This window comes from Pan paniscus, chromosome 10, assembly GCF_029289425.2.
Source record: "Pan paniscus chromosome 10, NHGRI_mPanPan1-v2.0_pri, whole genome shotgun sequence".
Taxonomy (NCBI): domain Eukaryota; kingdom Metazoa; phylum Chordata; class Mammalia; order Primates; family Hominidae; genus Pan; species Pan paniscus.
The window spans coordinates 82,339,861-82,351,983 of record NC_073259.2 but is presented as its reverse complement, the minus strand read 5'-3'; positions in this window follow the sequence as shown (position 1 = coordinate 82,351,983).

Genomic DNA, 12,123 nt, shown 5'->3' with positions numbered 1-12,123 from the left:
TGAAAGTAGGCCAATTAATAACACTACAAGGGCCTCTAAGTGTTCAAGTGAAAGGAAGAGTCACACATCTCTCACTTTAAATCAAAAGCTAGAAATGATTAATCTTAGTGAGGAAGGTATGTTGAAAGCCAAGACAAGCTGAAAGCTGGACCTCTTGCTTGAAACAGTTAACCAACTTGTGAATGCAAAGGAAAAGTTATTGAAGGAAATTAAAAATGCTACTCCAATTAACACAAAAATGAACATAGAAACTAAAACAGCCTTATTACTGATATAGAAAGTTTTAGTGATCTGGAAAGATCAAACCAGTCAGAACATTCCATAAAGCCAAAGCCTAAACCAGAGCAAGGCCCTCTTTTATTTCATAAAGGCAGAGTGAGGTCCGAAAACTGCAGAAAAAAAAAAAGTTCATGAAGTTTAAGGAAAGACGCCATCTCCACTACACAAAAGTGCAAAATGAAGCATCACGCGCTGATGGAGAAACTCCAGCAAGTTATCCAGATGGAGTTAAGGCAACTCAGGAAGGTGGCCACACTAAACAACATATTTTCAATACAGACAAAGCAGTTTTATATCAGAATAAGATGCTATCTGGGACTTTCATAGATATAGAGAAGGAAAAGTCAATGCTTGTCTTGATCTATGTAGCAAACTTTCATAGCTACATTGACAAACTTTTAAATGTTAAGACTTAGATACAACAATATCTTCAGGCATTCTATTTGGAAAATATACTACAGACCCTATAGGAAATGAAGATAATTGGTCCTGCTAATTTCAGATGGAGAATGCAACCTCAGGCAACCTTTCATCCCCTATCTCCAGACAACACAAATGTATCCAGGGAGGATAATCAGTAGATATTTTTTAGGCAAATGAAAAATATGGAGACGTAAGTCCCCCTCTTTTTATGATCAGATAAAATCAGCTTACCTGTTTAACTTAAATTTTAATTTCTGGTTCATATAATGCAGGTTTTAAATACAAAATTTTCTAAATATTTTTGCTGATACGTAAAACACCAGCACGTAATTCCTTCTACCTTACATTTAAGAAAGGTTCTATCTAAATGAACTCCGTGGCAGTGAAGGTATTTATATTCTAAAGCTATTTTTTCTAATTAAGAAGCAGATGATGTAGCAGTCTTTGCCTTTCTCACGGCCAAACTCAGCATTTTACTGGGGTGTGCCTTTCAAAAGGAACACTGCCTTTTCTTCCTCTACTATATTGGTTGCTGCTTCCTACATACTACCATATTTCCTAAGAAAATATTAAGACAGTGCCCCAAATTCATAGTCTTTGATATTGGTCCTTCATCCTTATTGCCTATTCCTACGCAATTTTAAATTTTAGCTATGATCAAGTAACTTGATCAGATTTTTAAGGGACTTTATTAATTGGGCCTTGTTTGGAATGAACATATAATCATTCCACGTACATAAAACCCAAAATAAAACATCAAGTGTTTATTTGTACTTCAATAAGTATAAACATGGAGTGGTTCAGAGATGTTAAAGGAAGCATTTATTAAATGAAAATAGCATAAAAAATAAGAAGAAAAACTAATATATGTTGGTTAGCATATAAGGAATTAGAATAGGAAGAGAAGTTAAAAGGATATCAAAAGTTTCAATTATAACATAGAAGTTCTACTGTGGATTATCTTGATTAAATTATGTAACCAAAGCAATCTCTTGTTACATCATTTTAAAGATGACAATTATAAATACTAAATTGTTCCTGAGATTTAATTTAAAAAGCAGATCTAAAACTATCACTTGTTCGTAATGATAGGTGACCATAAAATGTTAGCTGTGTTAATTCCTTCTTTCCCTGGGGCAGTACTTAGTGAATGCTTCTTTAACTATTTGGATGTATAAGTTAAAATATTATAGGAAGGAGCATGATGCAAAGATGAAGAGACACAGATTTCAAAAAACAAGGAACACATGGTTAAGCTTATCATCTCCAGAGAGGAAATCTATAGTATAATAATTCACTGGATAGGTGGACCTCATTAGTTTAATAGAAACATGGCAACAGATATCCAATAAAACCATTTAGCCAGGCATGGTATAACACTAGCCAATCTTAGATTGCTATTGGGTTACCCAAATTTTATTTAAAAAGGAGGCTTATGTGTGTATTATATGTACATATTTATATTTTAAGTTCTTTAAAATGTTGATGCCTCTTAACATTGTCATAGGCCAAGCAGTAGAAGTGATTACCTATGCTTTGGGGACCTTAGCTGTCATTTCTTATGACATAGCTGGAAAATGTAGGGTAAGCAAAATTTTATCTCTACCTTCTTAGAGTTTTGGCTGGGCCTGAGAATTAAATTGATATAAGACAAATTAACAGGAGAAGAGCATAAACATGTATTTCACGTAAGTGTTAAATGACATGAGAGCTTTCATGAAAAACTGAAGACTCAAAGAAGTGGCCAAACCTACATGTTTTTATACTAGGTTGAACAAAGAGAGGCAATTATGTAAAAGTAGCTAAACCCTGTGCAGAGGCTAAAGGAAGATAATAATTATTTTAATAAAGTCCATTTGTACAGTGAAAGGGGAGGATCAGAGTGCTCTTCTTGCATCTGTGGTATTTATAATTTGCCTTTAGCTCAAAATAGTCTTTATGCCAAAGTGGCATATTTTGGGGTGGCATATTCTGCCACCCTTCAACAGCCGTAACCCCTTGCTTTATATCAACAGGGCATTTAAGAACCATTTGAGAAAAAGGTATATGGTTTATCATTGTTGTCAAAAGATATTCCATAATATCTTCTGAAAAGTCCAAGAGAACAACAAAATTAAGTCTGCAGAATGGCAGTAATTGACATGGAAAAATATCTTGGTGACAAAACTAAAGTATTTCTGAAAGTAATCCTGTATCATTTTATTATTAATACTATTGATGTTCACAAGGGATATGTTATTCTGAGGTAAAATAAAAAGATTGACAATTCTGGTGATTCCAAAGAGCCAGACTAAATCGAACATATTTTAGGAGTACTTTAACCAAAATATATCTCTTGTATGTCCTTTTTAAATGGATATACAAGAGTGATACATTTTTAAATGCAAGTCTAAATTGAGTCCAAAAATATTTTTTCCATAGTATAAAAAGTAAGAAAATACTGAGATACATTTTAATTTACAGTGTTTTCTTAATGATAATTAAAATAATAGTGTGTCATAAAATTGATCTTGTCTTGGGTTTAATGAAATACAGTAGTTGCTCAGAAACTATAAAATCATGATCTAGCATGTATCCTAGGATGAGCGTTGTTATAGACATTTTAGATTTTTTCCTTTTCTTTTCTTTCTAGTTCAGGTATAACAGCCAATAGACCCCCACTGCAGATGCCATACAAAGTTACAAGTATTACATTTTGGGACATGACAGCATGAAAGAATGAACAGAGAACACATTTAAGTAAAATTAAGAGAAACGTGGAGGGGTTCAGCTCTTAAATGAGGTGTAATTGTGGGATTATAGTTGATCCATTTGATATCGATATTTGATGCTTTATGGCCATGTATTCTCTTTGGAAAGCATGGCTGGATTAGCCATATTATATTTGTTCAAATAAAAATAGGCAAGATAATTCTTTTTGCAGTCTGGGAAAATGCAAAGTCTACCTAAGAGGCAAAGGCTTTTTTATTCTAAAAAATATATGTACCATTCTCACTTTTGAGAACTTTTAAAGTAATATATTTTAAAAGTTTAGTAGGCAGATAGAAAGTAGAAAAAAAAAGTGAAGAAAATGATTTACATTGAGCCAAGCATAGAGATTAAATGAAAACACAGAACTACTTAAGTCCAAATTTGTGCAATTGTGGCCTCCATTTTGCACCTGCACTGTGTGGGCATAATTTAAATGAAATAACATCTGGCATGTTGTAAGTGTAGTCATCAACAATTGCAGAAGCACTTAAGTTGTGACTGCACTTATGGGGAAAAAAGAGAGAAAACGCAATTAAGAAGACGTGAGTCTAAGATAGGATTAAACTCACAATTTCTACATAACTCATTCTTTAGACTCCAGAGGCCAAAGCCCCAAGCTGAAGAGAATCTCACAGAGTATCAGAAGTTCTGAAGCAAGTAGTTCAATCATGGAGTGGTGGAAAGAGAGTGGGCTTTGGAGGTGATTAGAATGGGTTACACAGCTCAGCCTCACCACTTCCTAGGGGTAGGGAGTTGAACCAATTAAACGTTTTGCATCATATGTCTCTCAGTTGTAAAATGAGAATAATAAAAACCACATGAGTTTACAGTGAGAATTACAGTAGAGTGTGATAAAGTAGGAGGCACCATGAATGGCAGCATCCTTTCTCAGCTCTCGTTGTTATTTCTTATATTTCTGTCCCTATATTTTATATAATAATGATATTTTTATGTATTTAACTTGACTCTATGTGTCTCAAGTTGACTTATAAATTCACCTACCTCATACCCCAGGGATTGGGGAATCATTTATTCATTCTAAACCATGTATAGAAAACCTCTTATGTGTAAATTAATAGGCCAGATCCTGGAATTAAAATTGTGAGCATGAAGAGACATGCTCCCTTGGTTCATATAATCTACTGGGTGACACAGACATTAATCAACTGTACATAAAAAGTAAAGTGACATTACAAATGTGATATGCACCATGGATGAGGGATATACCTTGTGATATAAAAGGGTGCAGCAGTCAAATAAGTCAGGAAAGTATTTAGTGAACCACAGGAGAAAGAAAAAATATCTAGGCAAAAATGTGAGGAAAAAACATAAAGACAAACCTAAAAAACAAAACACAAAAATATCCCTGAGACCTTTTTTGGCAGAAAGGAGCAATGTATATGAAATAAAAAGAAAATGTTTGGTATTAAAGTAAAGATGAAACAGATAACTGAAAAATTTATAGAGGTCTGTATCAGGTAATGTGGAATGAACAGTAGGGTTATCTATAGAGTGTTGAAGCCATGAATTATGTTCAAAATATGTTTGAAATTATATAACAATGGAAGTGTTCGTTAAAATGCAAATTGTGCCCATAATGGACATTTTGACTGGCAGTCAGATAAATTTAATTTGCAATGACATTTCTTTGAAATGCAAGCTCTAACTTTGGGAGAGATATAATGTACAATGTATAAGTGGGAACAGTAGAGTTTGGCATGACAGATGTACACACATACTTTCTTCTTCCTCTTGATCACTTCTATTTTTCCCTGTATTTAGTTCATTTCATGTCCAAAAGTGGAGTTTCAATTCAATTTTAATCAGGATTAGACTACTATTTCTGAGATAGATTGCACAAATACAGTAGTACAGCGAATTAGATAGATAGATAGATAGATAGATAGATAGATAGATAGATAGATAGATAAAGTTAGATGGTACGATGGACAATGCAATTGCATTGATGTAAGATAAATGCAGTTGTAGAGCAGTCCAAAACTTGAGTCTGAGTATGGATTTTTTTGAGGTTGCAAATCCTAAGGGAAATATAAAAATGTGATTGTACCTTAAGTCTCTGGGATAGACACCATAAATTAGACAAATAATACAGAGCATGTTTTTATTAAGTTAAAATTTTATTCTAAACTATTTATCAGTCTCAACATATTCTGCTTATATATTAGTGAGGTAAGTCATATATCTACATATTAATAGGAATAAATTCTCTAAAACACTGTCAATAATACAAACACCATCTAATAGGAAACTCAACTATTTAACAATACTAACAGTAATACAAAATTAATATTTTTGTAAATTCACTGGATTTTTACAAAAAACTTCAGATAAATATTATTACTCTTCAGATAAATATTATTACTCTTCAGATAAATATTATTACTCTGATACTGCAAATGATGAAACTGAGATCCTGAATATTTAGCTTGGGTAAACAAAGACACAAAGCCATAGGGCTAGGCATATAGTAATTTTATGAGAAATATTTGTTGAATTAATAAACCCATGGACTATCCAAAGAGAAAACCTAGGTCTCCAGAACTTATCTCACTATATAACAAACAGAACCATTGGATAGTATAAAACATACTTAGAAGCCAGAGCTACATTTTCTTTCATTTAATCATTGGTTTATGTATTCATCCACTCACTCATCTATTCATTCTGTTATTATTCATAAATTTGTTGATAGCACATTATCTCTGAGAAATTTTGTTAGGTATAAAGATGCATCAATACATGAAACAATCATGTCCTCAGTCTTCACAGAGTGTGTAGTTTATCAGAGAATATAGACAATTATACAAGTAATTTCCATGCAGTTAACACAGGAAAAGTAAAGAATGCAAGGGAATCAGAAAGTAGGGCATACTTATCTGTGGCTGGGAGAGGGAGACAGTAAAAAATCCTCAGAAGTGAATTTAAGCCAAGTCCTTACCTAAGAATGGGAATTAGTCAAGTGAAGGCAGACAGAATTTGGAAAAAGTGGGAGAACAGTGCATGCAAAAGAACTGCACGTAGAGAGGAAGCTTATAGGCTAGAAAAAAATAGTTCAATATGGATGAAAGATAGAGTGCAAGATGGAGTGTGAAAAGACATGAAAATAGAAAAGAAAAGTAAGGGCCAGAAGATGGAGAGCCTAATATACCACGTTAAGACGTTGGATGCATCCTCAAAGCAATGGTTTGTTTTGAAATAGAGGATTGGTTAAGCAGAGGAACATCAAGATCAGAGATGCATTTTTGTTTGTCTTTTTAAAGATCCTTTTACAGAGATCTATATAGACAAAATTTTAGAAAAAAACAGAAAAGCAAGATGATATGTGGATATCAATTGATTTTAGTGGTATTGGAGAAAATTGAATAATTAGGAGCTATGTTTAAAGACATCTACAAAGCATCCTAATTAATTTGGAGTGAGTCTTTGGGATGGCTTCCCAATTCTGAGTCCCAGGATTAAACAGGCCAATCCTGGGCCGGGCAAAGTGGCTCATGCTTGTAATCCCAGCACGTCGGGAGGCCAAGGTGGGTGGATCACTTGAGGTCAGGAGTTTGAGACCAGCCTGACCAACATGGTGAAACCACATTTCTACAAAAATTACAAAAAAATTTAGCCTGGCATGGTGGCGCACACCTGTAGTCCCAACTACTCGGGAGACAGAGGCAGGAGAATCGCTTGAACCCGAGAGGCAGAGGCTGCAGTGATCTGAGATCACACCACTGCACTGCAACCTGGGCAACAGAGCGAGACTCCATCTCAAAAATAAATAAATAAATATATAAAAAATAATAAAATAAAAAAATAAACAGATCAATCCTGTCTCTGGTAAATATTGCAGATTGGTTCAATCAACATATATTCTTTAAACTAGGGAATGGTGAGGTAAAATCTCATTTCTTACACTTTTGAAGCTAAGTTTTCAAAAGTGACAAAGTTGTACACTGCCGGCTCCCATAAAAGACTTGAAAGGCTGAATTAAAAATTATGTGGAAGAGGTCATGAGGCTTCTCTAGCAAGCAAAGTCAGAACAGATTTTTCTATTTCCTTTTTTTGGAGGTTTTCGTTTGTTGGTTTTTTGTTTGTTTGTTTTTAATAGTAGCCATATAAGGGTTTCTGTTATGAGGTCCCTGGCATTCTGTATGTTTAGCGGGCAGAAAGCTGCTGCTGCTTCAGACTTTCAATAAAATATTTCTATGGTGTGATTGTATAGTTTTCCTATTTGTATGGTTTCTAAAAGTTTGGCATGTAATTCCAGTAACTAAATAATATTCTTAAATAAACTCATTTGTTCTTTCATACTAGCTGGAGTGGATTTTATTGTCAGCTGTAAAAATTCTCTCCTAGTTATAACTTGTTTTTCTAGATTTTGCTGGGGTCATTATTAGCTACGTAATTTTTGAAAATATGAGATCCCTTGCTCAAAAATATTAAGAATTTTAAGATGGCAAAAACAACATTAAATCAAACACTGAGAGTTTCTAATCACAGACCCCTGTGCACCTTCACAAGTCATACACTCAGAAAGCCGATCCTGGCTGGGTTATAAAACAACTGCATGGGCAGATGTGGTTGGGGCAGGGGGGGTGATTCTGGAACCAGGCATTTTTACGCTTAAAGCTACACCATCTTGTAGCTGTGCCATCTTGAAAAGCTGCTAGTTGCTGGGTTAGCAAAAGAGAGACAGAATAATCACTCAAGAGCTTATCTTTATTCTTCTTGGAAGTGCCTTATGCTATTTATTTCACCTTAAAAGACATTGGACCAAATTAGCCACAGGCTGTCTCCTAACTGAAAAGTTTCTGGGAAATATAAGAAAATAATTTCGATGGTGGTGAGCTTTGTGGTATTTGCTACAAATCTCAATGTGCACTTCTACAACTCACAAGAAGTCCTGGAAATCCACAGCCTTACCACCACCAGACTAGAGTCTCTACTACGAGGCTTATCACAGGATGTGTCAGGGAAGTATAAAACTTGAAGATAAGTAGAAAGGACTTGAGCTATGTAGCCCTAACTCCCTTTCCCTAACTCAGCAATCTAATCATTTATTTTCTTTAAAGAGGAGTAGATAGAGATATGCCTGGAGTATTATTCTATGGGAAATCAATATGCATGGAAACTAAAGGCCATTGGAACATGAGATTACCTACCAACAACTTTTCTCCTCCATGCCCCTTCTATTATCACTAGTCATGGAAGTATCAAGGACAATATGGATGAAGAGGTTATTGTATTGTTTTAAGGCAATAACAGTACCTGTGGGTGAACCTGGTGCCCAACTATCTTCAGTAAAACACCTATGTGCCCAGAACCCTGAACATCCCAGAAAGGAAGAAAGGTGGGCTGCTTAATGAGTACATCTCCTAATGCATTGGCACCCCAAATACTGTTCTTTTCAAATCCCCTTTCCATAAAAAGGCTTGCAAAACTGCTGGGTTATTTTTTGTTGGTGGTGGGTTTTTGTCTGTTTGTTTTTTGTTGTTGGTGTTTTTTTGTTTGTTTGTTTTGTAAAGAGTTGCTGGAGGGAGGGAAGGGGGCTGGAATTAAACAATTATTTTCACTTTTAATTTTACAGATATTTACATCCTGCTTATATAAATTAAACTCATTCAAAGAGTAGCTAAAATAAGCTTAATAACAAAAGCAGAAATTTTAGAGACAAATATAGAATTGCAATGTATAACGAAACCAAAGAAAAGTCATTGATCTATTATTTGATGTTTCAGAATATATACATTATTCTTCTCATGTGTGGAGTGTACTTAAGCCCTGGAAATGTCTATTATGAAGATACAGCGCTGGAATTTGACATAATTACATGTCTGAGTGGTAGATCAGGGTAGTCTTAATGGCACTTGATTTTAAGAGAGTTCAGATTTGGTACAGTGTTTAGATTTATAACCCTTGAAAATCACAAAATATTGCATTAAACTGTTCTAATATTTTATACAGGGTCACTTTATTCTTGCCTTGATGTGACCTTTATGTAGTTGGTTGCTTCAGAGCAGATTACTGGTTCCCAAAGGTTACATGGAATTCATCTTTCTCTATTTTACTTCCATTCTCAGTCACATTTACTATTTCACTGCAAACTTCTTTAAAGGTGTGGGATTCTCTAATACTACTTGTTAATAATATGTGAATATGCTAAGTTGTTTTAAAACTTATAAGACTAGTTTTTATATATTTGGTCACCTATCACACATTTAAGCACCATACATTAGATTTAACTGCTGTTTATTCAGGTGTCATTTGAAGAACATTCATATAAATATATCTTAATGGAGAGAAGTGAAAAGCAAGTGTGTAAGGACTTCAACATAAAGAAAAGACAAATAGCACATTGTAGGATTCAGTTGCAATGGGAACAAGCTAGAGCACTTTATTTATAAGATATTCAACCATTCTTCAGTATGGCTACAATTTTCTTTAAAACATGATTACTAAATTTCCTAAAATTTACAAATCATATATAATCATCTCCTTCTTATGATAATCTTCAACTACTAAAAGTGCCTTTATTTTAAAATTAATGATAAAAAATTCTATACAAAGCAATATTTTGATCCCACTTCACAACAAAGAAAGCATTCATAATGGCATTACTTGCCACTGATAATGCTATTTATACTTTCTTATATTTGGTAAATTATTAATACTGCTGATTATGTTTATTCCAAATGTTAGCAAGTCTCTATAATTTTGCTTTTTAAAAATTTAACTAACACCTCTAATTGAAAGCTTTCTCTAATTGAAAGCTTTTTTAAAAAAATGTGTTTAAATAGTGGTAAACTATTTTTTCCAGTTTTCTTTATTGTATCAATTTGTAGAAGTCAAAATAAAAGACACTTTTACCCAAAACGACATAAGGTAACATATATACCAATAGTCATGTCAGATAACTTACCAATATAAGCTAAATAGTAAACACTCACATGCACTGAAAATTCAGCTACTGAGAACAAGTAGCCTTTTTTAAATGTGAAATTACAACGAACAAATGGATTATGAGGATTGAATCAACAGATTCAAAAAATGAAACACTGCTAAGTATTTGTAATACTTTAATATTTATTGAATAAATCCTATTTATATATTATTTCATCATTTGAATCTCTATCTTTTTAACAAATTAGCATAGAAGAAATGAGACCATTCAGCAAAGTACTGTATGAAAAATACTCTAATATGAAAAATAACATCTTTGTTATATTCATAATATCAAGGATATATAGTTTTAGTCTGAGATCCCCACAGGCAGGAATTTAAGGCCCAGCTAAGAAACTTTTCACCCACCTCTGCCAAAATGGTAGGCGATTCTTTACTGAAGGTAGAGAGGAAGCACTATACAAAAGGGGGAGAATGTAGAAAAATACATAAAGGTCCAAACAAAAGTACCTACTTTACATTGATTAATCCACAAATATCTACATTTGCAATAGTTGCCAAAATGCTATTCGAATCTTGTTTCTTGGAATATCCAAGAGTGTACAGCAAAAGCTATTCTGTTCTTCCCTTCTTGTTGCAGGGACAACAGGCTCCCTCTATATGGCTCACTTTTTGGCCATAGTTGTAATAAAAGCTATAAAATTTACTCTTCTGTTTTTATTTTTAACCTAAATGTGTTCTGTGAATTAATTCACTGGTCAAACATATTTTATCACAGTCTACCACTAAGATACAAAAATCTTGTGGCAACTTCTTAGATGTACATTCTTCCAACTGTGATTAAAAATATATATTTTTAAATATATATGTAATATAAATATATATATTTTTAAATATATATGTAATATAAATATATATATTTAAATATATATGTAATATAAATATATATATTTAAATATATATGTAATATAAATATATATATTTTTAAATATATATGTAATATAAATATATATATTTAAATATATATGTAATATAAATATATATATTTAAATATATATGTAATATAAATATATATTTAAATATATATGTAATATAAATATATATATTTTTAAATATATATGTAATATAAATATATATATTTAAATATATATGTAATATAAATATATATATATATTTAAATTTTGACAGTCTTGCTCTGTCACCTAGGCTGGAGTGCGGTGGCGCCATCTCTGCTCACTGCAACCTCCACCTCCCGGGTTCAAGCGATTCTCGTGCTTCAGGCTCCTGAGTAGCTGGGACTACAGGCCCAGGCTACCATGCCTGGTTAATTTTTGTATTTTCAGTAGAGACGGGGTTTCACCATGTTGGCCAGGCTGGAATTGAACTCCTTGCCTCAAGTGATCCACCCATCTGGGCATCCCAAAGTGCTGGGTGATTTTTTTTTTTTGGCGGCGCATTTTTACTTTTATCATGGACAACGTGGCCCCTTCCACACCCACAAATCAGTGCTGTCCAAGCCGCACCCAGGAGCCCCTGTCCAGCCACTGCTCTCCGAGGGCTTCGCCCAGGCTTCCGTCACATTATCACTCTCCAGGACGCACGGCAGCTCTTCCACTCTTACCTGAGGTTGTGTTATAAAAGCACATGCTGGTTGTAAACACCTCCAACAATGCAGAAATGAGCAAGGGGAAAGTGGAACTTGCTGTGGACGTGGCCACAGGACCACACTTTTGTTCCTGTTGGAATGCTTGGGTCGGTTTC